The sequence below is a fragment of the Macaca fascicularis genome, chromosome 1 (genome assembly GCF_037993035.2).
Source record: "Macaca fascicularis isolate 582-1 chromosome 1, T2T-MFA8v1.1".
In the NCBI taxonomy this organism is placed as follows: Eukaryota; Metazoa; Chordata; class Mammalia; order Primates; family Cercopithecidae; genus Macaca; species Macaca fascicularis.
Window position 1 is genome coordinate 29,027,418 of NC_088375.1, and position 26,071 is coordinate 29,053,488.

Here is a 26,071-nt window from a genome sequence, read left to right on the forward strand (position 1 = left end):
ATTGCTCGAACCCAGGAGTTCAAGACCACCGTGGGCAACATAGTGACACCCCCATCTCTATAAAAAAATTAAATTGAACAAATTTTAAAAGATAATAGTGCATCTTAAATTGGTGGCATCTTAGATTCAATTAAATATGGTATTTTTAAAAGGATCACTGTGGTTGCAGTGTTGAATAAAGCCAGTAAGGGAGGTAAGGAGGAAGGGGGAAAATGAGAAAAGCATAGAGATGATTCAGGATGCCATTGCAGTAGAGAAATGATGGTGACTGGGATCAAAGATGTAGCACAGTAGAAGGGAGAGATTGTCTGATTCTGAATGTATTTTTGAAGGGCAGTTGATAATGGACAGCAAGAACTGGGGTGTGAAGGAAAGAGAAGACTCAAGGATTAGTTCAAGATTTTTGACCAGGACAACTGGAAGAAGGGAATTGCCATTTTCTAAACTTTCAAGTTCAGAGCCACAACTTGGCCACTAACAATCTGAGTAACTTTAGAAAAGTCTTTACCCTTCTCTGAACCTCAACCTTCACAGTTGTACATGAGAGATTTACACCAGATCAAAGTTTCTCAAACTGTGTTCGGTACAGGTGCCTTAAGATGCTTCTCAGGAGATAGGAGAAAATTCAGCCAAACTGGATTATAGGCTGTGTATAGTAGGAGTCCACATAAAGTTGTGTTTAAAAACAGGAATTAAAAGTATTTGAAATAACTCTATGCCAGGTGCAGTGTCATGCACCTGTCCCAGCTACTCAGGAGGCTGAGGTAGGAGGATCACTTGAGCTCAGGAATTTGAAACCAGCCTAGACAACATAACAAGACTCTGTCTCTATAAAAAATAAAATAAATAATTAAAAACATACAGCTACCATAATTTGTTAATGAAAATACACTATAAAAGATGTAAAGTGTAACTACAATAGCATAAAATGGGATAAGGGAGAAGTAAAAGTATACAGTTTTTGTATGTGCTTGAAGTTAAGCCGTTATTAACATAAATTAGAATGTTATAACTATAAGATACTTTATGCAAGCCTCATAGTAACTACAAAGAAAAAATCTCTAGTAGATACACAAAAGATAAAGAAAAAGAAATCGAAGCACACCACTACAAAAATTCAACAAATCACAAAGGAACACAGCAAGATTAGAAGAAAGGAACTACAAAACAGTCAGTAAACAATTAACAAAACGGCAATCACAATTTCTTACCTGTCAACAATTACTTTAAATGTAAATGGATTGCTGGGTGTGATGGCTCATGCCTGTAATCCCAGCACTTTGGGATGCCAAGTCAGGTGGATCACCTGAGGTTGTGAGTTTGAGACCAGCCTGACCAACATGGAGAAACCCCGTCTCTACTAAAAATACAAAATTAGCCAGGCATGGAGGCATATACCTGTAATCCCAGTTGCTTGGGAGGCTGAGGCAGGAGAATTGCTTGAACCCAGGAGGCAGAGGCTGTGGTGAGCCGAGATCATGCACTCCAGCCTGGACAAAAAGAGTGAAACTCTGTCTCAAAAAAAAAAAAAAAAAAAAAGTAAATGGATTAAATTCTCCAATCAAAAGACAGAGAATGCCTAAATATGTTTAAAAAAGAAAAAAAGGTTTAACCATATGCTGCCTATACAATTAAATCATAAAGACACATTTAGACTAAAAGTGAAGAGATGGAAACAGATATTTCATGTAAATGGAAACCAAAAGAGAGGAGGAGTGGCAATATTTATAACAGACAAAATAGACCTTAAGTAAAAAACTGTAAAAACTAGATTAAAATTGTCATAATATAGTGATAAAGGGGTCAAGTTATCAAAAGGATATGATAATTTTATTTCAGACATTTAGAGAGAAGGATATAACAACTGTAAATATATACACACCCAACACTGGAGCTCCTAAATATATGAAGCAAATATTAACAGATCCAAAGAGAAAGATATATTGCAATACAATAATAGTAGGAGACTTTCATACCCTATTTTCGATAATGAACAGATCATCCAGACAAAAAATCAATAAGGAAACATTGGATTTGAACTACACATTAGACCACGGGTATCCAATCTTTCGGCTTCCCTGAGCAACATTGGAAGAAGAAGAATTGTCTTGAGCTACATATAAAATACACCAACAATAGCTGATTAGCTAAAAGAAAAAAAGAATCTCATAATATTTTAAGAAAGTTTATGAATTTGTGTTGGGTCACATTCAAAGCTATCCTGGGCTGCACGTAGCCCACAGGCCATGGGTTGGACAAGCTTGCTTTAGATCAAATGGACCTGAATGACATACATACGACAATACATCCAACCCCAGAAAAATACACATTCCTCTCAAGTATACACACAGAACCTACTCCAGAACAGATATGTTAGGCCACAAAAGAAGTCTTTAAAAATGTAGTCCAGGGGCAGTGGCTCATGCCTGTAATTCCAGCACTCTGGGAGGCTGAGGCAGGCAGGTCACTTGGGGTTAGAAGTTTGAGACCAGTCTGGCCAACCTGGTGAAACCCTGTCTCTACTAAAAATAAAAATAAAAATAAAAAATTTTTTAAAAGACCAGGTGCCTGTAATCCCAGCTACTTAGGAGGCTGAGGAACGAGAATTGCTTGAACCTGGGAGGTGGAGATTGCAGTGAGCCAAGATCATGCCACTGCACTCCAGCCTGGATGGCAGAGGGAGACTCTGTCTCGGAAAAAAGAAAAAAAAAAAAAAAAAGAGGAAAAAAACCTAAGAGGGTGCAGTGAGAAAGAAAATGGCAGATAGGAGACAGGACTAACGTGCAGCTCCCACTTGGATGAACAGAACAGCTTGTAGAGACTCATATCGTGAAATTTTGCTCCAAGAACCACTGCAGGAACATATCAGGAAAACTGAAAGAATTCACAGACCCTCTGAAAGAAGCAGTTTGCTGTTGCAAACTCTATGAGACAGTAGAAAAACTGTGAGTTCCCAACGTGTGAGAGGGGGAAAGCCTGCCTCCAAACACACATCCCCACTAGGGAACCTGAAAATCCAGATCACAGGAGAAGAATTTAACTTTACCTAGAGCTAAAACAGATTTAGGGAGCTGAGCAAAATTTAAAAAGTAGAAAAAGCAGCAGGAAAAGCCTTGTAGGCACTCCCAGTCCCCAGTTTGAGCTCAAGGAAACCATCCCTAACTTTATCTCACAGGGGTCCTTGGGGAAGGCCAAGCCAGAGGAATTAGGGAAGGGTCAAAGGGTGAAAGAAGATTCTAGCTGAACTTTTTAATAATTTTGACCAAGCACGAATTTTTCTGAGCAGAATTCAGGGTGTGAACAGGAAGTGCAGATAGGAGCTCAGAAGCTACAGCCAAAGGTTTAGGCAGACAGGGAGGGGGGCAAGGCCTGAAAGTCCTGCTAGCCTTCTCAGGAGGGAAGCTTACAGCCTGGGGCAAGAGCTCAGCCCTGCATGCCAGCTGCCTGAATATAAACTCGGTGCTGTTGCCAGGGCACAGCAGGAATGAGACTGGCCTTGCTGGCTGCACGGAAGTTGGAGGAAGCCAATCACTGCTGGATTTCTCCCATTTCCCTGGCAACCAGGATGACACAGCAGAGGCAGCCATAATCCTCCTGGGAACATAATTCCATTGGCCTGAGAACCACACCCCCCATACCGGACAGTGGCCTCAGCAAGCCCCAAAGGAGAGTCTGATCTCAGATTCATCTAACCCTGCCCCCATCTGATAGTTTTGCTCTACGTGTCCCGATGGTTGAAGACAAAAGACATAAACTCTTGGGAGCTCTATGGCCCTGCCCATCACCTGAGAAGCCTGAATACTTATCCTGACCAACATAGGGCAAGCTTATATCCCTCTTCTACCACAGCTAGTGCTCTCTTGAAAGCGCCACTTCCTAGCTGGAGGTCACCCAACTGAAGCCATTATAGCAACTCATAAGAAAACAACCCTGCTCCAAAGAAGGAGAAAAACAACAGCTAATTCCACTGCCTACAACATGGCTAACCAGAGGTTCCTGAATCCGTCCACATGACAACTTCACTGCTAGGATTACCAGCATTCAAGAAAAACAGTGCACTAAACAAAACTACAACCAACGATTCCTGCAGAGTCCACTTCACTCCCCTGCCACCTTCACTGGAGCAGGTGCTGGTATCCACAGCTGGGAGACCTAAAGACAGATCACATCACAGGACTCTTTGCAGACAATCCCCAATACTAGCCCAGAGCCCAGTAGCTCTGCTGGGTAGCAGTAACAATCACTGCAGTCCAAATCTCAGGAAGCCCCCATCCCAGGGGAAGGGAGAGAACACCACATCAAGTGATCACCTGGTGGAACAAAAGAACCTAAACAGCAGCCCTTGAGTTCCAGATCTTTCCCCTGAAATAATCTACCCACATGAGAAGGAACAAGAAAAGTAACTCTGGTAATATGAAAAAACAAGGTTCTTCAACACCTCTAAAAAGTCACACTAGCTCTCTATCAATGGAACAAAACCAGCAAGAAACCTCTGAATTGCCAGAAAAGGAATTCAGAAGGTTGATTATTAAGCTACTCAAGGAGGTACCAGAGAAAGTGTAGGGTCCAGCCCTACTGGGCCTGTGGATTTTTCTCCTCATGTGCGGAGATGAGAGATCATAGAAATAAAGACACAAGACAAAGAGATAGAAGAAAAGACAACTGGGCCCAGGGAACCGCTACCACCTAGACTGAGAGACCGGTAGTGGTCCTGAATGCCCGGCTGCACTGTTATTTATTGGATACAAGGCAGGGGGCAGGGTAAGGAGTGTGAGCCATCTCCAGTGATAGGTAAGGTCATGTGAGTCACATGTCCACCGGACAGAGGGCCCTTCCCTGTTTAGTATCCAAGGCAGAGAGAGAGAGGGGACAGCTCACTTCATTATTTCTTCTATGCATTTCAAAGACTTTCGCTAATTCTAAAGTACTAAAGTCTTTCACTAATTCTGCTACTGTTATGTAGAAGGCAGAGCCAGGTGTACAGGAAGGAACATGAAAGTGGACCAGGAGCATAAGGGCTGAAGCACAGCATCACAGGGAGAAGGTTAGGCCTCTGGATGGCTTTAGGCAAGCCTAACTGATGTCAGGCCTTCCACAAGAGATGGTGGAGCAGAGTCTTCTTTAACTCCCCCAGGGGAAAGGGAGACTCCCTTTCCCGGTCTGCTAAGTAACAGGTGCCTTCCCAGGCACTGGCACTACCACTAGACCAAGGTCTGCTAAGTAACAGGTGCCCTCCCAGGCACTGGCGTTACCGCTAGACCAAGGAGCCCTCTAGTGGCCCTGTCCAGGCATGACAGAGGGCTCACACTTGTCTTCCCATCACTTCTCACTATGTCCCTTCAGCTCCTATCTCTGTATGGCCTGGTTTTTCCTAGGATATAATTGTAGAGCAAAGATTATTATAATATTGGAATAAAGAGTAATGCTACAAACTAATGATTAATAATATTCATATGTAATCATATATATAATCTATTTCTGGTATAACTATTCTTATTCTATATATTTTCTTTATTACACTGGAAGAGCTTGTGCCCTCAGTCTCTTGCCTTGGCACCTGGGTGGCTTGCCACCCACAAAAAGGTGAAAACCAACTTAAAGACATTTTAAAAACGATACAGGATATGGATTTAAAAGTCTCCAGAAAAATAGATATCATAAAGAAAACACAAACACAACTTCTAGAAATGAAAGACACACTTCGAGAAATACAAAATACACTGGAAAGTTTCAATAATAGACTAGAACAAGTAGAAAAAAGAACTTCAGAGCTCAAAGACGAGGCTTTCAAATTAACATAATGAGACAAGACAAAGAAAAAATGAATTTTTAAAAAATGAACAAAGCTTCCAAGAAATTTGGGATTACGATAAATGACCAAACATAAGAATAATTGGTGTTCCTGAGGAAGAAGAGAAATCTAAAAGTTTGGAAGACATATTTGAGGGAATAATAATTTTTAAAAAGCTTCCCTGGCCTTGCTAGAGATCTAGACATTCAAATGCAGGAAACTCAAAGAACAACTGGGAAAGTCATCACAAAAAGATCATCACCTAGGCACATAACCACCAGGTTAAAGTCAAGACAAATGAAACCACCAGGTTAAAGTCAAGACAAATGAAATAATCTTAAGAGCTGTGAGGCAAAAGCATCAGCTAAAACATAAAGGAGAACCTATTGAATTAACAGCAGATTTATCAGTAGAAACCCTATAAGCCAGAGGGATTGGGTCCAGTCTGGAGTACAGTGGCATGATCTTGGCTCACTGTAACCTCCTCCTTCCAGGTTCAAGCAATTCTCCTGCCTCAGCCTCCCAAGTAGCTGGGATTACAGGCATGCACCACCATGCCCAGCTAATTTTTGTATTTCTAGTAGAGATGGGGTTTCACCATGTTGGCCAGGATGGTCTTGATCTCTTGACCTCGTGTTCCACCCCGCTCGGCCTCCCAAAGTGCTGGGATTACAGGCATGAGCCACCACACCCTGTCTGAGGTCCTATCTTTAGCCTCCTTAAACAAAATAATTATCAGCCAAGAACTTTGTATCCAGCAAAACTAAGCTTGATAAATGAAAGATAAACTCTTTTTCAGACAAATGCTGAGATAATTCTCCACTACCAAGCCAGCACTATAAGAGATGCTAAAAGGAGTTCTAAATCATGAAACAAAACCGAAAAATATACCAAAATAGATCTTCCTCAAAGCATAAATCTCATAGGGCCTATAAAACAATAACACAGTGAAAACAAAACAAGGTATTCAGGTAACAACTAGCATGATGAATAGAACAGTACCTCACATCTCAATAGAAATGTTGAATCTAAATGGCCTAAATGTTTCACTTAAAAGATAAAGAATGGCATAATGGATAAAAATCCACCAACCAAGTATCATCTGTCTTCAAATGACTCACCTAACACACAAGGGCTCACACTGACTTAAGGTAAAGGGGTGGAAAAAGATATTCCATGCTAATGGAAACCAAAATCGAGCTGGAGTTGCTATTCTTATATCAGACAAAACAGACTTTAAAGTAATGATAGTTTAAAAAGGACAAAGAGAACATTATATAATAATAATAGGATTAGTCCATCAGGAAAATATGACAATCCTAAATATACATACATCTAACACTGGAGCTCCCAAATTTATAAAACAATTACTACTGGCTAGGTGTGATGGCTCACACCTGTAATCCCAGTGCTTTGGGAGGCCGAGGCAGGCAGATCACTTGAGGCCAGGAGGTGGAGATCAGCCTGACCAACATGGTGAAACCCTATCTCTACTAAAAATAGAAAAAATATCTGGGTGTGGTGGTGCATGCCTATAATCCCAGCTACATGAGAGGTGAAGGTTGCATTGAGGCAAGATGGCACTACTGCACTCCAGCCTGGGTGACAGAATTAGACTGTCTCAAATAATAATAATAACAATAATTACTACTAGACCAAAGAAATTATATAGATGGCAACACAATAATAGTGGGGGACTTCAATACACTACTGACAGCACTAGACTGAAAGTCAACAAGACAGAAAGTCAACAAAGAAACAATGAACTTAAACTATGCCTTAGAGCAAATCCACTTAACAGATATTTACAGAGCATTCTACCCAACAACTCAGAATTTACATTCTATTCTTCAGCACATGGAACATTCTCCAAGATAGACAATATGATAGGCCATAAAACAAGTCTCAATAAATTTAACAAAATTGAAATTATATCAAGTACTCTCTCAGAACAAAGTGAAATAAAATTGGATATTAACTCCAAAAGGAACACTCAAAACTATACAAATACATGTAAATAAAATAATCTGCTCCTGAAAGATCCTTGGGTCAACAATGGAATCAAAATGGAAATTAAAAAATTATTTGAACTGGGCTGGGCATGGTGCCCAGAACTCACCATGGGCACGTCTGTAATCCCAGAACTTTGGGAGGCTGAGCTGGGTGGATCACCTGAGGTCAGGAACTTGAGACCAGCCTGACCAACATGGAGAAACCCTGTCTCTCTTAAAAATACAAAATTAGCCAGGCGTGGTGGTGCATACCTGTAATCCCAGCTACTCGGGAGGCTGAGACAGGAGAATCGCTTGAATCTGGGAGGTGGAGGTTGTGGTGAGCTGAAATTGTACCATTGCACTCCAGCCTGGATGACAAAGCGAAACTCCATCTCAAAAAAAATTATTTGAACTGAGTGATAATAGTGACAAAACCTATCATAACCTCAGGAATACAGCAAGAACAATGCTACGAGGAAAGTTTATAGCATTAAATGCCCACCTCAAAAAGTCTGAAACAGCACAAAGAGACAATTAAAGGCCACACCTCAAGGAACTAGAGCAACAAGAACAATCCAAACCCAGTAGAAGAAAAGAAATAATGAAGATCAGAGCAGAGCTAAATACAATTGAAACAAACAAACAAACGGCAACAAAAGCCAAAATTGACAAAGGGATCTAATTAAACTAAAGAGCTTCTGCACAGCAAAAGAAACTACCATCAGAGTGAACACGCAACCTACAGAATGGGAGAAAATTTTTGCAATCTACTCATCTGACAAAGGGCTAATATCCAGAACCTACAAAGAACTCAAACAAATTTACAAGAAAAAAACAAACAACCCCATCCAAAAGTGGGCAAAGGATATGAACAGACAGTTCTCAAAAGAAGACATTCATACAGCCAACAGACACATGAAAAAATGCTCATCATCACTGACCATCAGAGAAATGCAAATCAAAACCACAATGAGATACCATCTCACACCAGTTAGAATGGCGATCATTAAAAAGTCAGGAAACAACAGGTGCTGGAGAGGATGTGGAGAAATAGGAACACTTTTACACTGTTGCTGGGATTGTAAACTAGTTCAACCATTATGGAAAACAGTATGGCGATTCCTCAAGGATCTAGAACTAGAAGTACCATATGACCCAGCCATCCCGTTACTGGGTATATACCCAAAGGATTATAAATCATGCTGCTATAAAGACACATGCACACGTATGTTTATTGCGGCACTATTCACAATAGCAAAGACTTGGAATCAACCCAAATTAAGAAAATGTGGCATGGGGGGCGGAGCAAGATGGCCGAATAGGAACAGCTCCAGTCTCCAACTCCCAGCGCGAGCGACACAGAAGACCGGTGATTTCTTCATTTTCAACTGAGGTACTGGGTTCATCTCACTGGGGAGTGCCGGACGATCGGTGCTGGTCAGCTGCTGCAGCCCGACCAGTGAGAGCTGAAGCAGGGCGAGGCATTGCCTCACCTGGGAAGCGCAAGGGGGAAGGGAATCCCTTTTCCTAGCCAGGGGAACTGAGACACAAAACACCTGGAAAATCGGGTAACTCCCACCCCAATACTGCGCTTTAAGCAAACAGGCACACCAGGAGATCATATCCCACACCTGGCCGGGAGGGTCCCACACCCACGGAGCCTCCCTCATTGCTAGCACAGCAGTCTGTGATCTACCGGCAAGGCAGCAGCGAGGCTGGGGGAGGGGCGCCCGCCATTGCTGAGGCTTAAGTAGGTAAACAAAGCTGCTGGGAAGCTCGAACTGGGTGGAGCTCACAGCAGCTCAAGGAAACCTGCCTGTCTCTGTAGACTCCACCTCTGGGGACAGGGCAATAACAAACGCAGCCAAAACCTCTGCAGACGTAAACGACTCTGTCTGACAGCTTTGAAGAGAGCAGTGGATCTCCCAACACGGAGGTTGAGATCTGAGAAGGGACAGACTCCCTGCTCAAGTGGGTCCCTGACCCCTGAGTAGCCTAACTGGGAGACATCCCCCACTAGGGGCAGTCTGACACCCCACACCTCACAGGGTGGAGTACACCCCTGAGAGGAAGCTTCCAAAGCAAGAATCAGACAGGTACACTCGCTGTTCAGAAATATTCTATCTTCTGCAGCCTCTGCTGCTGATACCCAGGCAAACAGGGTCTGGAGTGGACCTCAAGCAATCTCCAACAGACCTACAGCTGAGGGTCCTGACTGTTAGAAGGAAAACTATCAAACAGGAAGGACACCTACACCAAAACCCCATCAGTACATCACCATCATCAAAGACCAGAGGCAGATAAAACCACAAAGATGGGGAAAAAGCAGGGCAGAAAAGCTGGAAATTCAAAAAATAAGAGCGCATCTCCCCCGGCAAAGGAGCGCAGCTCATCGCCAGCAACGGATCAAAGCTGGACGGAGAATGACTTTGATGAGATGAGAGAAGAAGGCTTCAGTCCATCAAATTTCTCAGAGCTAAAGGAGGAATTACGTACCCAGCGCAAAGAAACTAAAAATCTTGAAAAAAAAGTGGAAGAATTGATGGCTAGAGTAATTAATGCAGAGAAGGTCATAAACGAAATGAAAGAGATGAAAACCATGACACGAGAAATACGTGACAAATGCACAAGCTTCAGTAACCGACTCGATCAACTGGAAGAAAGAGTATCAGCGATTGAGGATCAAATGAATGAAATGAAGCGAGAAGAGAAACCAAAAGAAAAAAGAAGAAAAAGAAATGAACAAAGCCTGCAAGAAGTATGGGATTATGTAAAAAGACCAAATCTACGTCTGATTGGGGTGCCTGAAAGTGAGGGGGAAAATGGAACCAAGTTGGAAAACACTCTTCAGGATATCATCCAGGAGAACTTCCCCAACCTAGTAGGGCAGGCCAACATTCAAATCCAGGAAATACAGAGAACGCCACAAAGATACTCCTCGAGAAGAGCAACTCCAAGACACATAATTGCCAGATTCACCAAAGTTGAAATGAAGGAAAAAATCTTAAGGGCAGCCAGAGAGAAAGGTCGGGTTACCCACAAAGGGAAGCCCATCAGACTAACAGCAGATCTCTCGGCAGAAACTCTCCAAGCCAGAAGAGAGTGGGGGCCAATATTCAACATTCTTAAAGAAAAGAATTTTAAACCCAGAATTTCATATCCAGCCAAACTAAGTTTCATAAGTGAAGGAGAAATAAAATCCTTTACAGATAAGCAAATGCTTAGAGATTTTGTCACCACTAGGCCTGCCTTACAAGAGACCCTGAAGGAAGTACTAAACATGGAAAGGAACAACCGGTACCAGCCATTGCAAAAACATGCCAAAATGTAAAGACCATCGAGGCTAGGAAGAAACTGCATCAACTAACGAGCAAAATAACCACTTAATATCATAATGGCAGGATCAAGTTCACACATAACAATCTTAACCTTAAATGTAAATGGACTAAATGCTCCAATTAAAAGACACAGACTGGCAAACTGGATAAAGAGTCAAGACCCATCAGTCTGCTGTATTCAGGAGACCCATCTCACACGCAGAGACATACATAGGCTCAAAATAAAGGGATGGAGGAAGATTTACCAAGCAAATGGAGAACAAAAAAAAGCAGGGGTTGCAATACTAGTCTCTGATAAAACAGACTTTAAACCATCAAAGATCAAAAGAGACAAAGAAGGCCATTACATAATGGTAAAGGGATCAATTCAACAGGAAGAGCTAACTATCCTAAATATATATGCACCCAATACAGGAGCACCCAGATTCATCAAGCAAGTCCTTAGAGACTTACAAAGAGACTTAGACTCCCATACAATAATAATGGGAGACTTCAACACTCCACTGTCAACATTAGACAGATCAACGAGACAGAAAGTTAACAAGGATATCCAGGAATTGAACTCATCTCTGCAGCAAGCAGACCTAATAGACATCTATAGAACTCTCCACCCCAAATCAACAGAATATACATTCTTCTCAGCACCACATCGTACTTACTCCAAAATCGACCACGTAATTGGAAGTAAAGCACTCCTCAGCAAATGTACAAGAACAGAAATTATAACAAACTGTCTCTCAGACCACAGTGCAATCAAACTAGAACTCAGGACTAAGAAACTCAATCAAAACCGCTCAACTACATGGAAACTGAACAACCTGCTCCTGAATGACTACTGGGTACATAACGAAATGAAGGCAGAAATAAAGATGTTCTTTGAAACCAATGAGAACAAAGATACAACATACCAGAATCTCTGGGACACATTTAAAGCAGTGTGTAGAGGGAAATTTATAGCACTAAATGCCCACAAGAGAAAGCAGGAAAGATCTAAAATTGACACTCTAACATCGCAATTAAAAGAACTAGAGAAGCAAGAGCAAACACATTCGAAAGCTAGCAGAAGGCTAGAAATAACTAAGATCAGAGCAGAACTGAAGGAGATAGAGACACAAAAAGCTTTCCAAAAAATCAATGAATCCAGGAGTTGGTTTTTTGAAAAGATCAACAAAATTGACAGACCACTAGCAAGACTAATAAAGAAGAAAAGAGAGAAGAATCAAATCGACGCAATTAAAAATGATAAAGGGGATATCACCACCGACCCCACAGAAATACAAACTACCATCAGAGAATACTATAAACACCTCTACGCAAATAAACTGGAAAATCTAGAAGAAATGGATAATTTCCTGGACACTTACACTCTTCCAAGACTAAACCAGGAAGAATTTGAATCCCTGAATAGACCAATAGCAGGCTCTGAAATTGAGGCAATAATTAATAGCCTACCAACCAAAAAAAGTCCAGGACCAGATGGATTCACAGCTGAATTCTACCAGAGGTACAAGGAGGAGTTGGTACCATTCCTTCTGAAACTATTCCAATCAATAGAAAAAGAGGGAATCCTCCCTCACTCATTTTATGAGGCCAACATCATCCTGATACCAAAGCCTGGCAGAGATACAACAAAAAAAGAGAATTTTAGACCAATATCCCTGATGAACATCGATGCAAAAATCCTCAATAAAATACTGGCAAACCAGATTCAGCAACACATCAAAAAGCTTATCCACCATGATCAAGTGGGCTTCATCCCTGGGATGCAAGGCTGGTTCAACATTCGCAAATCAATAAACATAATCCAGCATATAAACAGAACCAAAGACAAGAACCACATGATTATCTCAATAGATGCAGAAAAGGCTTTTGACAAAATTCAACAGCCCTTCATGCTAAAAACGCTCAATAAATTCGGTATTGATGGAACGTACCTCAAAATCATAAGAGCTATTTATGACAAACCCACAGCCAATATCATACTGAATGGGCAAAAACTGGAAAAATTCCCTTTGAAAACTGGCACAAGACAGGGATGCCCTCTCTCACCACTCCTATTCAACATAGTGTTGGAAGTTCTGGCTAGGGCAATTAGGCAAGAGAAAGAAATCAAGGGTATTCAGTTAGGAAAAGAAGAAGTCAAACTGTCCCTGTTTGCAGATGACATGATTGTATATTTAGAAAACCCCATTGTCTCAGCCCAAAATCTCCTTAAGCTGATAAGCAACTTCAGCAAAGTCTCAGGATACAAAATTAATGTGCAAAAATCACAAGCATTCTTATACACCAGTAACAGACAAACAGAGAGCCAAATCATGAATGAACTTCCATTCACAATTGCTTCAAAGAGAATAAAATACCTAGGAATCCAACTTACAAGGGATGTAAAGGACCTCTTCAAGGAGAACTACAAACCACTGCTCAGTGAAATAAAAGAGGACACAAACAAATGGAAGAACATACCATGCTCATGGATAGGAAGAATCAATATCATGAAAATGGCCATACTGCCGAAGGTAATTTATAGATTCAATGCCATCCCCATCAAGCTACCAATGAGTTTCTTCACAGAATTGGAAAAAACTGCTTTAAAGTTCATATGGAACCAAAAAAGAGCCCGCATCTCCAAGACAATCCTAAGTCAAAAGAACAAAGCTGGAGGCATCACGCTACCTGACTTCAAACTATACTACAAGGCTACAGTAACCAAAACAGCATGGTACTGGTACCAAAACAGAGATATAGACCAATGGAACAGAACAGAGTCCTCAGAAATAATACCACACATCTACAGCCATCTGATCTTTGACAAACCTGAGAGAAACAAGAAATGGGGAAAGGATTCCCTATTTAATAAATGGTGCTGGGAAAATTGGCTAGCCATAAGTAGAAAGCTGAAACTGGATCCTTTCCTTACTCCTTATACGAAAATTAATTCAAGATGGATTAGAGACTTAAATGTTAGACCTAATACCATAAAAATCCTAGAGGAAAACCTAGGTAGTACCATTCAGGACATAGGCATGGGCAAAGACTTCATGTCTAAAACACCAAAAGCAACGGAGGCAAAAGCCAAAATTGACAAATGGGATCTCATTAAATTAAAGAGCTTCTGCACAGCAAAAGAAACTACCATCAGAGTGAACAGGCAACCTACAGAATGGGAGAAAATTTTTGCAATCTACTCATCTGACAAAGGGCTAATATCCAGAACCTACAAAGAACTCAAACAAATTTACAAGGAAAAAACAAACAACCCCATCCAAAAGTGGGCAAAGGATATGAACAGACAGTTCTCAAAAGAAGACATTCATACAGCCAACAGACACATGAAAAAATGCTCATCATCACTGGCCATCAGAGAAATGCAAATCAAAACCACAATGAGATACCATCTCACACCAGTTAGAATGGCGATCATTAAAAAGTCAGGAAACAACAGGTGCTGGAGAGGATGTGGAGAAATAGGAACACTTTTACACTGTTGGTGGGATTGTAAACTAGTTCAACCATTATGGAAAACAGTATGGCGATTCCTCAAGGATCTAGAACTAGATGTACCATATGACCCAGCATCCCATTACTGGGTATATACCCAAAGGATTATAAATCATGCTGCTATAAAGACACATGCACACGTATGTTTATTGCGGCACTATTCACAATAGCAAAGACTTGGAATCAACCCAAATGTCCATCAGTGACAGATTAGATTAAGAAAATGTGGCACATATACACCATGGAATACTATGCAGCCATCAAAAAGGATGAGTTTGCGTCCTTTGTAGGGACATGGATGCAGCTGGAAACCATCATTCTTAGCAAACTATCACAAGAACAGAAAACCAAACACCGCATGTTCTCACTCATAGGTGGGAACTGAACAATAAGATCACTTGGACTCAGGAAGGGGAACATCACACACAGGGGCCTATCATGGGGAGGGGGGAGTGGGGAGGGATTGCGTTGGGAGTTATACCTGATGTAAATGATGAGTTGATGGGTGCAGCACACCAACATGGCACAAGTATACATATGTAACAAACCTGCACGTTATGCACATGTACCCTACAACTTAAAGTATAATAATAATAAATAAATTAAAAAAAAAAAAGAAAATGTGGCACATATACACCATGGAATACTATGCAGCCATAAAAAAGGATGAGTTTGTGTCCTTTGTAGGGACATGGATGCAGCTGGAAACCATCATTCTCAGCAAACTATCGCAAGAACAGAAAACCAAACACCACATGTTCTTACTCATAGGTGGGAACTGAACAATGAGATCACTTGGACTCGGGAAGGGGAACATCACACACCGGGGCCTATCATGGGGAGGGGGGCGGGGGGAGGGATTGCATTAGGAGTTACACCTGATGTAAATGATGAGTTGATGGGTGCTGATGAGTTGATGGGTGCAGCACACCAACATGGCACAAGTATACATATGTAACAAACCTGCACAATATGCACATGTACCCTAGAACTTAAAGTATAATAATAATTTTTTTAAAAAGAAACAAACAAACAAAGAAAACAGATAAATGAAACAGAAAGCTGGTTCTTTGAAAAGATGAAATTGACAGCCCATTAGAAAGATTACTCAAGAAAAGAAGAGAGAAGATTCAAATAAGCTCAATGAGAAACAAAATGGGATATATTACAAACGATATAGCAGAAATACAAAAGATCATTCAAGGCTACTATGAACAGCTTTATGTTCACAAACTAGAAAACCTAGAGGAGATGGAGAAATTCCTGGAAATATACAACCCTCCTAGATTAAACTAGGAGGAAGTAGAAACTCTGACCAGACCAATAGCAAGCAGCAAGACTGAAATGGTAATTTAAAAATTGCCAACAATAAAAAAATGTCCAGGACCAGATGGATTTACAGCTGAATTCTATCAGACATTCAAAAATAATTGGTACCAATCCTACTGAAACTACTCTAAAAGATAGAGCAAGAGGGAATCCTCCCTAAATCATTCTATAAAGCCATTATAACCAGCTGAGCATGGTGGCTCATACCTGTAATCTAAGCACTTTGGCAGGCTAAGGGGGCGGATCACAAGGTCAGGAGATCAAGACCATTCTAGCCAACATGGAGAAACTCCGTCTCTACTAAAAAATACAAAAATTAGCCAGGTGTGGTGGCTCTTGCCTGTAATCCCAGCCACTCGGGAGGCTGAGGCAGGAGAATCGCTTGAACCAGGGAGTCGGAGGTTGTAGTGAGCCAAGATCGCTCCACTGCCCTCCAGCCTGGTGACAGAGCGAGACTCCATCTAAAAAAAAAAAAAAAAGTCAGTATAACCCTAATACCAAAATTAGGAAAGGACAAAAGAAAAAAAGAAAACTACAGACCAATATCCCTGATGAACATAGATGCAAAAATCCCCAACAAAATACTAGCTAACTGAATCCAACAATATGCCAAAAAGATAATGTAGCATGATTAAGTGAGTTTCATACCAGGGATTCAGGGATGGTTTAAATATAGAAGTGAATGTAATACACCACATAAACAGAATTAAAAACAAAAATCATATGATCATTTAAATAGACACAGAAAAGCATTTTATAAAACCCAGCATTCCTTTATGATTAAAACCCTCAGCAAAATTGACATAGAAGGGATACCTTAAGGTAATAAAAGCCATCTACAACAAACCCACAGCCAACACTGTACTGAATGGGAAAAAGTTGAAAGCATTTTTGCTGATAACTGTTACAAGATAAGGATGTTCATTTTCACCACTTCTATTCAACATAGTACTAGAAGACCTATCCAGAGGAATCAGACAAGAGAAAGAAATAAAGGGCATCCAAATCAGTAAAGAGGAAGTCAAACTGTCACTGTTTGACAAATATGTCAAATATGATCATATTCCTAGAAAACCTAAAGACTCATCCAAAAAGCACCTAGATCAGATAAATGAATTCAGTAAAGTTTTAAGATACAAAATCAATGTACACAAATCAGCAGCACTGCTATACACCAATAGCAACCAAGCTGAGAATCAAATCAAGGACTCAACCCCTTTTACAATAGCTGCAAAAAATAATAATAATAAAATACTTAGAAATATACCTAACCAAGGAGGTGAAAGACCTCTACAAGAAAAACTGTAAAACACTGCTGAAAGAAATCATAGACGACACAAACAAATGGAAATACATCCCATGCTCATGGATGGGTAGAATCAATATTGTGAAAATGAAAATATTGCTAAAAGCAATCTACAAATTCAAAGCAATTTCCATCAAAATACCATCATTATTCTTCACGTAACTAGAAAAAATCCTAAAATTCATAAGGAACCAAAAAAGAGCCAGCATAGCCAAAGCAGACTAAGCAAAAAGAATAAATCTGGAAGCATTTCAAACTGTACTACAAAACATAGTTAACAAAACAGCATGGTACTGGCATAAAAACAGGAAAATAGACAAATGGAACAGAATAGAGAACCCAGAAATAAATCTAAATACTTACAGCCAACTGATCTTCAACAAAGCAAACAAAAACATAAGTGGAGAAAGGACATCCTATTCAACAAATGGTGCTGGGATAATTGGTAAGCCACATATAGAAGAATGAAACTGGATCCTCATCTCTCACTTTATACAAAAATCAACTCAAGATGGATCAAAGACCTATATCTAAAACATGAAACCATAAAAATTCTAGAAGACAACATTGGAAAAACCCTTCTAGACATTGGCCTAGGCAGAGTTCATTACCAAGAACCCAAACGCAAATGCAACAAAAACAAAGATAAATAGCTGGGACTTGTTTAAACTAAAAAGCTTCTGCACAGCTAAAGAAATAATAAGCAGAGTAAACAGAAAGCTCATAGAGTGGGAGAAAATATTTACAAACTATGCATCCAACAAAGGACTAATATTCAGAATTTACAAGGAACTCAAGCAAATCAGCAAGAAAAAAACAAACAATCCCATCAAAAAGTAGGCTAAGGGTTGGGCTCAATGGCCCATGTCTGTAATCCCAGCACTTGGGAGGCCAAGGTGGGTGGATCGCTTGAGCCCAAGAGTTTGAGACAAGCCTAGGCAACATAGCAAAGCTCTGTCCCTACAAAAAATATAAAAGTTAGCAGGGTGTGGTGGCTTGTGGGTGTAGTCCCAGCTACTTGGGAGGCTGAGATAGGAGGATCCCTTGAACCCAGGAGGTGGAGGTTGCAGTAAGCTGAGATGACACCACTGCACTCCAGTCTGGGCAACAGAGAGAGACCCTGTCTCAAAAAAATAAATAAATAAATAAAATTAAAAATGGAAAAGAAAAAAAAAAGTGGGCTAAGGACACGGACAATTTTTTTTTTTTTTTTTTTTTTTTTGATGAGACGGAGTCTCACTCTGTTGCCCAGGCTGGAGTGCAGTGACACAATCTCAGCTCTCTGCAACCTACACCTCCTGGGTTCAAGCGATTCTCCTGCCTCATCCTCCTGAGTAGCTGGGATTACAGGTGTGTGCCACCACGCCCGGGTAATTTTTTTTGTATTTTTAGTAGAGATGGGGTTTCACCATTTTAGCCAGGATGGTCTCAAACTCCTGATGTCATAATCCACCCGCCTCAGCCTCCCAAAGTGCTAGGATTTCAGGTGTGAGCTATTGTGCCTGGCTGAAGACAATTCTTAAAAGAAGATATACATATGGCCAACAAACATATTTTAAAAAATGCTCAACATCACTAATTATCAGAGAAATGTGAATCTAAAACCATAATGTGGTACCACCTTACTCCTGCAAGAATAGCCATAATTTAAAACTAAAAAAAAAAAAAAAAAACTGATATTGGCATGGATGTGGTCGAAAGGGAACACTTTTACACAGCTGGTAGGAATGTAAACTAGTACAACCACTATGGAAAACAGTATGGAGCCTCCTTAAAGTACTGAAATTAGAACTACCATTCGATCCAGGAATCTTACTGCTGAGTATCTACTCAGAGGAAAAGAAGTCATTATATGAAAAAGACACTTGCACATGCATGTTTATAGCAGCGCAATTCAAAATTGCAAAAATATGGAACCAGCCCAAATGCCCAATCAACCAACAAGTGGATAAAGAAAATATAGTATATATATACCATGGCATACTACTCAGCTATAAAAAGGAATGAAATAATAGCATTCGCAGCAACCTGGATGAAGTTGGAGACCATTAATATAAGTGAAGTAACTCAGGAATGGGAAACCTAATATCATACGTTCTCACTTATGATTGGGAGCTAAGCTGTGAAGACACAAAGGCAGAAGAATGACATAATGGACTCTGGGGACTTGGGGAGAAGGGTGGGAGAAAGGTGAGGAATAAAAGAATACACATTGGGTACAGTCTACACTGCTCAGGTGATGGGTGCATCAAAATCTCAGAAATCACCAATAGAGAATTTATCCATGTGATTTAAAACAAGAAGAAAGAAAGAAAACATTGAACTTGGAGTACACTGTAGACCAAATGGACCTAAAAGACATAGACAAATATTCCATCCAACAGTAACAGAACATACATTCTTCTCAAGTGCACACAAAACATTCTTCAGAATAATTCACATATTAGAAGGAGATTGGCATTAATAACCCAGAGAGCAAATGGAAAATAGCAGCAGGAGGGGCAGGGGTAGTGGTAGCAGGGGTGATAGATGTGATGTTGGACTATAGAAGGGAAAGAAAGAGAAAAAAGTTGATGATTTTGAATAAATTGCATGAATACCCTGCCTTTAGTGATTAAAAGAACACTTATTTTTGGCCAGGTGTAATCGTTCACACCTAGCACTTTGAGAGGACAAGGCAAGTGGATGGTTTGAGCTTAGGAGTTCGAGACCAGCCTAAGCAACATGGTGAAACCCATCTCTACCAGAAATACAAAAATTAACTGGGCATGGTGGCATGCCTCTCTGATCCCAGCTACTTGGGAGGCTGAGGCAGGAGGATTGCTTGAGCTCAGGAGCAGAGGCTGCAGTGAGCCAAAATTGAGCCACTGCACTCCAGTCTGTGTAACAGAGTGAGACTCCATCTCAAAAAAAAAAAGAAGAAGAAGAAGAAGAACACGTGTTTTTGTAAAAAAAAAAAAAAAAAAAAAAAAAAAAAAAAAAAAAAAAAAAAAAGAAAAGAAAAGAAATAAACCAGGGAGAGGGATACAGTGCTGGGAGAACCAGATGCAATTTAAAATCTTGTACATATCTCCCTAAGGTTATTATATGCAAATATAATAATATATAACATATTAGACTTTATATTCACTCTAATATTACAGACAACACATCACCTGTTATATTTATTATATTAACACTGTGCAATATAGTGTGTAGAATATAATGTGTTGTATGATAACATGTAGGTAATAATAACATATAGTTATATTGTATAATAATTTATATATGATAATTATTTTAAAATTAAGAGGACTAGGCCGGGCGCGGTGGCTCACGCTTGTAATCCCAGCACTTTGGGAGGCCAAGACAGGCAGATCATGAGGTCAGGAGATAGAGACCATCCTGGCTAACATGGTGAAACCTCATCTCTACTAAAAATACAAAAAATTAGCTGGGCGTGGTGGTGGGCACCTATAGTCCCAGCTACTTGAGAGGCTGAGGCAGGAGAATGGCATGAACCCGAGAGGCAGAGCTTGCAGTGAGCCGAGATCGCACCACAGCACTCCAGCCTGGGCGACAGAGCAAGACTCCATCTCAAAAAAATAAAAAATAAAAATTAAGAGGACTAAAACTATATCAAGCATCTTTTCCAACCACAACGATATAAAATTAGAAATCAACAACAAGAGGAATTTTGGAAAATTCAAAAATATGTGGAAATTAAACAACATGATCCTGGACAAACAATGGGTCAAAAAAGAAATCAAAAGGGAAATTTTAAAATAATTTAAGGCAAACAAAAATGTAAAAACAACATACCAAAATGTATGGGATAACAGCAAAAGCAACCGTAAGAAGAAAATTTATAGCAATAAATGTCTACATTGAAAAAGAAGGATCTAAAAGAAAAAGAAAACAACCTAACATTACACCCCAAGGAACTAGAAAAAGAAGAACAAATTAAGCCCAAAGTTAGAAGAAGGAAGTGTTACTGGTGGGTCTTTGCTCTTAGAGCTCCCAACATGGTGGCGGGCCATTCCCAAGATGGTGGCAAGCCTTCTGTTCTCTGACCTGGGGTTCTTGGCCTCACAGATTCCAAGGAATGGAACCTTGGGCCATGCGGTAAGTGTTATAGGTCTATTAGAAGTCATGGGTCACGGAAGAGAACCATGGAACCCAGCAACTAGTGTTCAGCTCGATTAGGATGAACTTGGGCACTTAGCCATGCAGGAATAATGGCAAGCCTCTAACCCAATCGAGAGCAGCAATAGGTGCCTCGCTGGATCAGAAGCACAGCAGACACCCTGCCAGATCCTGAGGGGTGGAAGTCAATGGTGGGTCTGTGATGGTGGAGTTCAGCAGTGGTGGATGGCAAGTGAAAGCTCAGCTTGAGCCAGAACAAACACGGACAAGAAGAGTGTGCAGTTGCAAGATTTAATAGAGTGAAAACAGAGCTCCCATACAACAGGAAGGGACCCAAAGGGGGTTGCCCAAACCAGCTCAAATGCCTGGGTTTATATCCCGATCATTGTCCCTCCTCCTGTGCTCTCAGGTGATAGATGATTGACTATTGCTTTACCTCCTGCTTTTAGCCTAATTGCTATTTTAGTGAGCTGAGTTACAAGCCCAGTGTTTAAAGGTGGCTGTGGTCACCTTCCCCAGCTAGGCTTAGGAATTCTTAGTCAACCTAGGAAATCCAGCTAGTCCTGTCTCTCAGAAGGGAATAAAATCTGGGCAAAAATAAATGAAATAGAGACTAGAAAAATAATAGAATCAAGAAAACTGAGTTGATTTTGTTAAAAGACAAACAAAATCAACAAACCTTTAGCAAGACTAAAAAAAAGATTCAAATCAAATCAGAAATGAAAGATGAGACATTAGAACTGATACTGTCGAGACACAACGGATTGTTAAGAGACTAATACGAACAATTATATGCCAATAAATTGGATAACCTAGAGGAAATGGATAAAGTCCTAGAAACATACAACTTCCCCAGATTGAATTATGAAGAAATAGGAAATCTGAATAGATCAATAACGAGTAAAGAGAGTGAATCAGTAATAAAGTCTCCCACCAAAGAAAAGCCTAGGACCTGTTAGCTTCACTGCTGAATTCTACCAGACATTTAAAGAACTAATGCCAATCCTTCTCAATCTCTTCCAAAAACCTGAGGAGAAAGGAAGACTTCCAAATACATTTTACAAGGCCAGCATTACCCTGACACCAAAGCCAAACTAAGAAACTACATTAAAAAAAAATGACAGGTGCAGTTCCAAGATGGCCGAATAGGAACAGCTCAGTCTACAGCTCCCAGTGTGAGCAAAGCAGAAGAAGGGTGATTTCTGCATTTCCAACTGAGGTATCAGGTTCATCTCACTGGGGCTTGTCAGACAGTGGGTGCAGGACAGTGGGTGCAGTGCACCAAGCAAGAGCCAAAGCAGGGCGAGGTATTGCCTCACCCAGGAAGTGCAAGGGGTCAGGGAATTCCCTTTCCTAGCCAAGCAAAGCAGTGACAGATGACACCCAGAAAATTGGGTCATTCCCACCCTAATACTGCGCTTTTCCAATGGTCTTAGAAAATGGCACAGCAGGAGATTATATCCCGCACCCGGCTCGGAGGGTTCCACGCCCACGGAGCCTCGCTCATTGCTAGCACAGCAGTCTGAGATTGAACTGCAAGGTGGCAGCTAGGCTGGGGGAGGGGCGCCTGCCATTGTTGAGGCTTGAGTAGGTAAACAAAGCAACCAGGAAGCTCGAACTGCCTGGAGCCCACCACAGCTCAAGGAGGTCTGCCTGCTTCTTTGTGATGGGTGCGAACGTCTTCCTTTAGCTCGGAGAAGTTTGTTATTACCGATTATCTGAAGCCTTCTCTCAACTCTTCAAAGTCATTCTCTGTCCAGCTTTGTTCCGTTGCTGGCGAGGAGCTGCATTCCTTTGGAGGAGAAGAGGTGCTCTGATTTTTAGAATTTTCAGCTTTTCTGCTCTGGTTTCTCCACATCTTTGTGATTTTATCTACCTTTGGTCTTTGTAGATGGTGATGTACAGATGGGGTTTTGGTGTGGATGTCCTTTCTGGTTGTTAGTTTTCCTTCTAACAGTCAGGACCCTCAGCTGCAGGTCTGTTGGAGTTTGCTGGAGGTCCACTCCAGACCCTGTTTGCCAGGGTATCACCAGCGGAGGCTGCAGAACAGTAAATATTGCAGAACAGCAAATGTTGCTGCCTGATCCTTCCTCTGGAAGTTTCGTCTCAGAGAGGCACCCAGCTGTATGAGGTGTCAGTCAGCCCCTCTAGGACGTGTCTCCCTTTTAGGCTACTTGGGGATCAGGGACCCACTTGAGGAGGCAGTCTGCCCATTCTCAGATCTCAAACTCCATGCTGGGAGAACCCTACTCTCTTCAAAGCTTTCAGACAGGGACGTTTAAGTCTGCAGAAGTTTCTGCTGTCTTTTGTTCAGCTATGCTCTGCCCCCAGAGGTGGAGTCTACAGAGGCAAGCAGGCCTCCTTGAGCTGCAGTGGGCTCCACCCAGTTCGAGCTTCCCAGCGACTTTGTTTACCTACTCAAGCCTCAGCAATGGTGGACACCCCTCCCCCAGCTTTGCTGCCGCCTTGCAGTTCAATCTCAGACTGCTGTGCTAGCAGTGAGCGAGGCTCCGTGGGAGTGGGACTGTCCGAGCCCGGCACAGGATATAACCTCCTAGTGTGCCATTTGCTAAGACCATTGGAAAAGCACGGTATTAGGGCGGGAGTGTCCCAATTTTCCAGGTACTGTCTGTCATGGCTTCTCTTTGTTAGGAAAGGGAATTCCACGACCCCTTGTGCTTCCCGGGTGAGGCGATACCCCACCCTGCTCCGAGGGCTGCACCCACTGTCCAACAAGCCCCAGTGAGATGAACCCAGTACCTCAGTTGCAAATGCAGAAATCACCCATCTTGTGCGTCACTCACACTTGGGGCTGTAGACTGGAGCTGTTCCTATTTAGCCATCTTGGGACTTCCCTGTTTCTTGTTTTGTTTTGGAAAGACAGGGTCTCACTCTGTCACCCAGGCTGTAGTGCAGTGGCATGACTGTGGCTTATGGCACCCTAGAACTCCTGGGCTCAAGCAATCCTCCCATCTCAGCCTCCTGAGTAGCTGGAACTACAGGCAGGCACCACCACATCAGGCTAGTTTTTTCAAAATTTTTTGTAAAGACAGGGTCTCACTATGTTGCCCAGATTGGTCTCAAATGTGTGGACTAAAGTCATCCTCCTGCTTTGGCCTTCCAGTGTGCTAGGATTAAAAAATCAAACTCATGGAAACAGGGAGTAGAGTGGTAGCATCAACAAAAAGAGTTGAGCTCTGTAAAACATTTGAAGACATTTATTCTAAGCCAAATTTGAGTGACCAATGGTCTGTGACAGTACCAGGAGATCCTGAGAACATATGCCCAAGGTGGTAGGGCTACAGTTTGGTTTTATACATTTTAGGGAGACATGGAACATCAATCAATGCATGTAAGATGTACATTGCTTCAGTATGGAAAGGCAGGACAACTAGAAGGAGGTGGGGGGCTTCCAGATCACACACAGATTCAAAGATTTTCTTATTGGCAGTTGGTTGAAAGAGTTATTATCTAAAGACCTGGAATCAATAGAAAGAAATGTCTGGGTTATGATAAGTGGTTGTAGAGACCAAGATTTTAATCATGCAGATGAAGCCTCCAGGTAGCAGGTTTCAGAGAGAATAGATTGTAAATGTTTCTTATCAGACTTAAAGACTCTGTTCTGTCAGTCTTTTTTTTTATGGACTGCTTCATGAATTTGCATGTCATCTTTGCACAGGGGCCATGCTAATCTTCTCTGTATCATTCCAAGTGTACTATATGTGCTGCCAAAGCAAGCACTATTTTATCAGTCTTAAGGGCTCTGTATTGTCGTTAATGCTGGTCAGCTGTACCTGAATTCCAGCAGGGAGGAGGGCATAATGAGGTATGCCTGATCCCCACTCCCCATTATGGCCTGAACTAGTTTTTCAGGATAACTTTGGAATGCCCTGGGCAAAGGGGAGGACCCATCAGTCAGCTAGAGGGTTTAGAATTTTATTTTTGGTATGCAGTGTTTACCAGGGCTGGGAATGGAGGTGACTGGGGAGGAGGAGGAAATGGGTAGACGTTGGTCAAAAGATACAAAGTTGATGTTAGGAGTAATAAGTTGTGGAGATCTGTTGTGCAACAGGATAACTATAATTAATAATAAGGTAGAGTATATTTGAAAATTGCTAGAGAGTAGATTTTAAATGTTATCTTCACACATTTAAGTATGTGAGATGATGAATATGTCAATTCGCTTGATTTAATCATTCCACAATGTATTCATATATCAAAACATCACGTTGTACACCATAAACATATACAATATGTTATTTGTCAATTAGAAAATGAATTACCAGCCTGGGCAAATAAGCAAGACCCTGTCTCTACAAAAAAAAATAAAACAAAATAATTATCCAGGCATGGTGGCATGTACCTGTAGTTCCAGCTACTCAGGAGGCTGTTGCAGGAGGATCCCTTGAGCTCAGGCAATCAAGGCTGCAGTGAGTTATGATCCTGCTGCTGCATAACAGTCTGGACAATAGACCAAGACATTGCTTCTAAAAATAAAAAATAATAATAATTAATCAACTTTAGAAAAGAAACAAATAAAAACAAGAATCTACTGGTAAAATGGAAAAAAACTTACCATCCTCTTACTTAGATGACCTATGAAAGCCTTTTCATTACAGCTCTAGAGTTATATAATCAAGTTAAAAGTTGGTGATTTGCATAAGTGGCATTAGTCTGGCTCTATCACATC

The 26,071-nt window shown here is 41.1% G+C and overlaps 1 long non-coding RNA gene and 1 other non-coding gene across 2 annotated transcripts; both read right to left on the reverse strand.

Moving 5' to 3' along the window:
* Window positions 1-1,397: 1,397 nt before the first annotated feature.
* Window positions 1,398-26,071, reverse strand: LOC135968524 (uncharacterized). The gene is made up of 3 exons (XR_010583378.1): window positions 25,958-26,071; window positions 25,745-25,868; window positions 1,398-1,511 (listed from the first exon to the last, which is right to left on the reverse strand). It is a non-coding gene; the product is annotated as an uncharacterized lncRNA (long non-coding RNA).
* On the reverse strand, window positions 25,016-25,122 carry LOC123570857 (U6 spliceosomal RNA). The gene has a single exon (XR_006695074.1). It is a non-coding gene; the product is annotated as a U6 spliceosomal RNA (small nuclear RNA).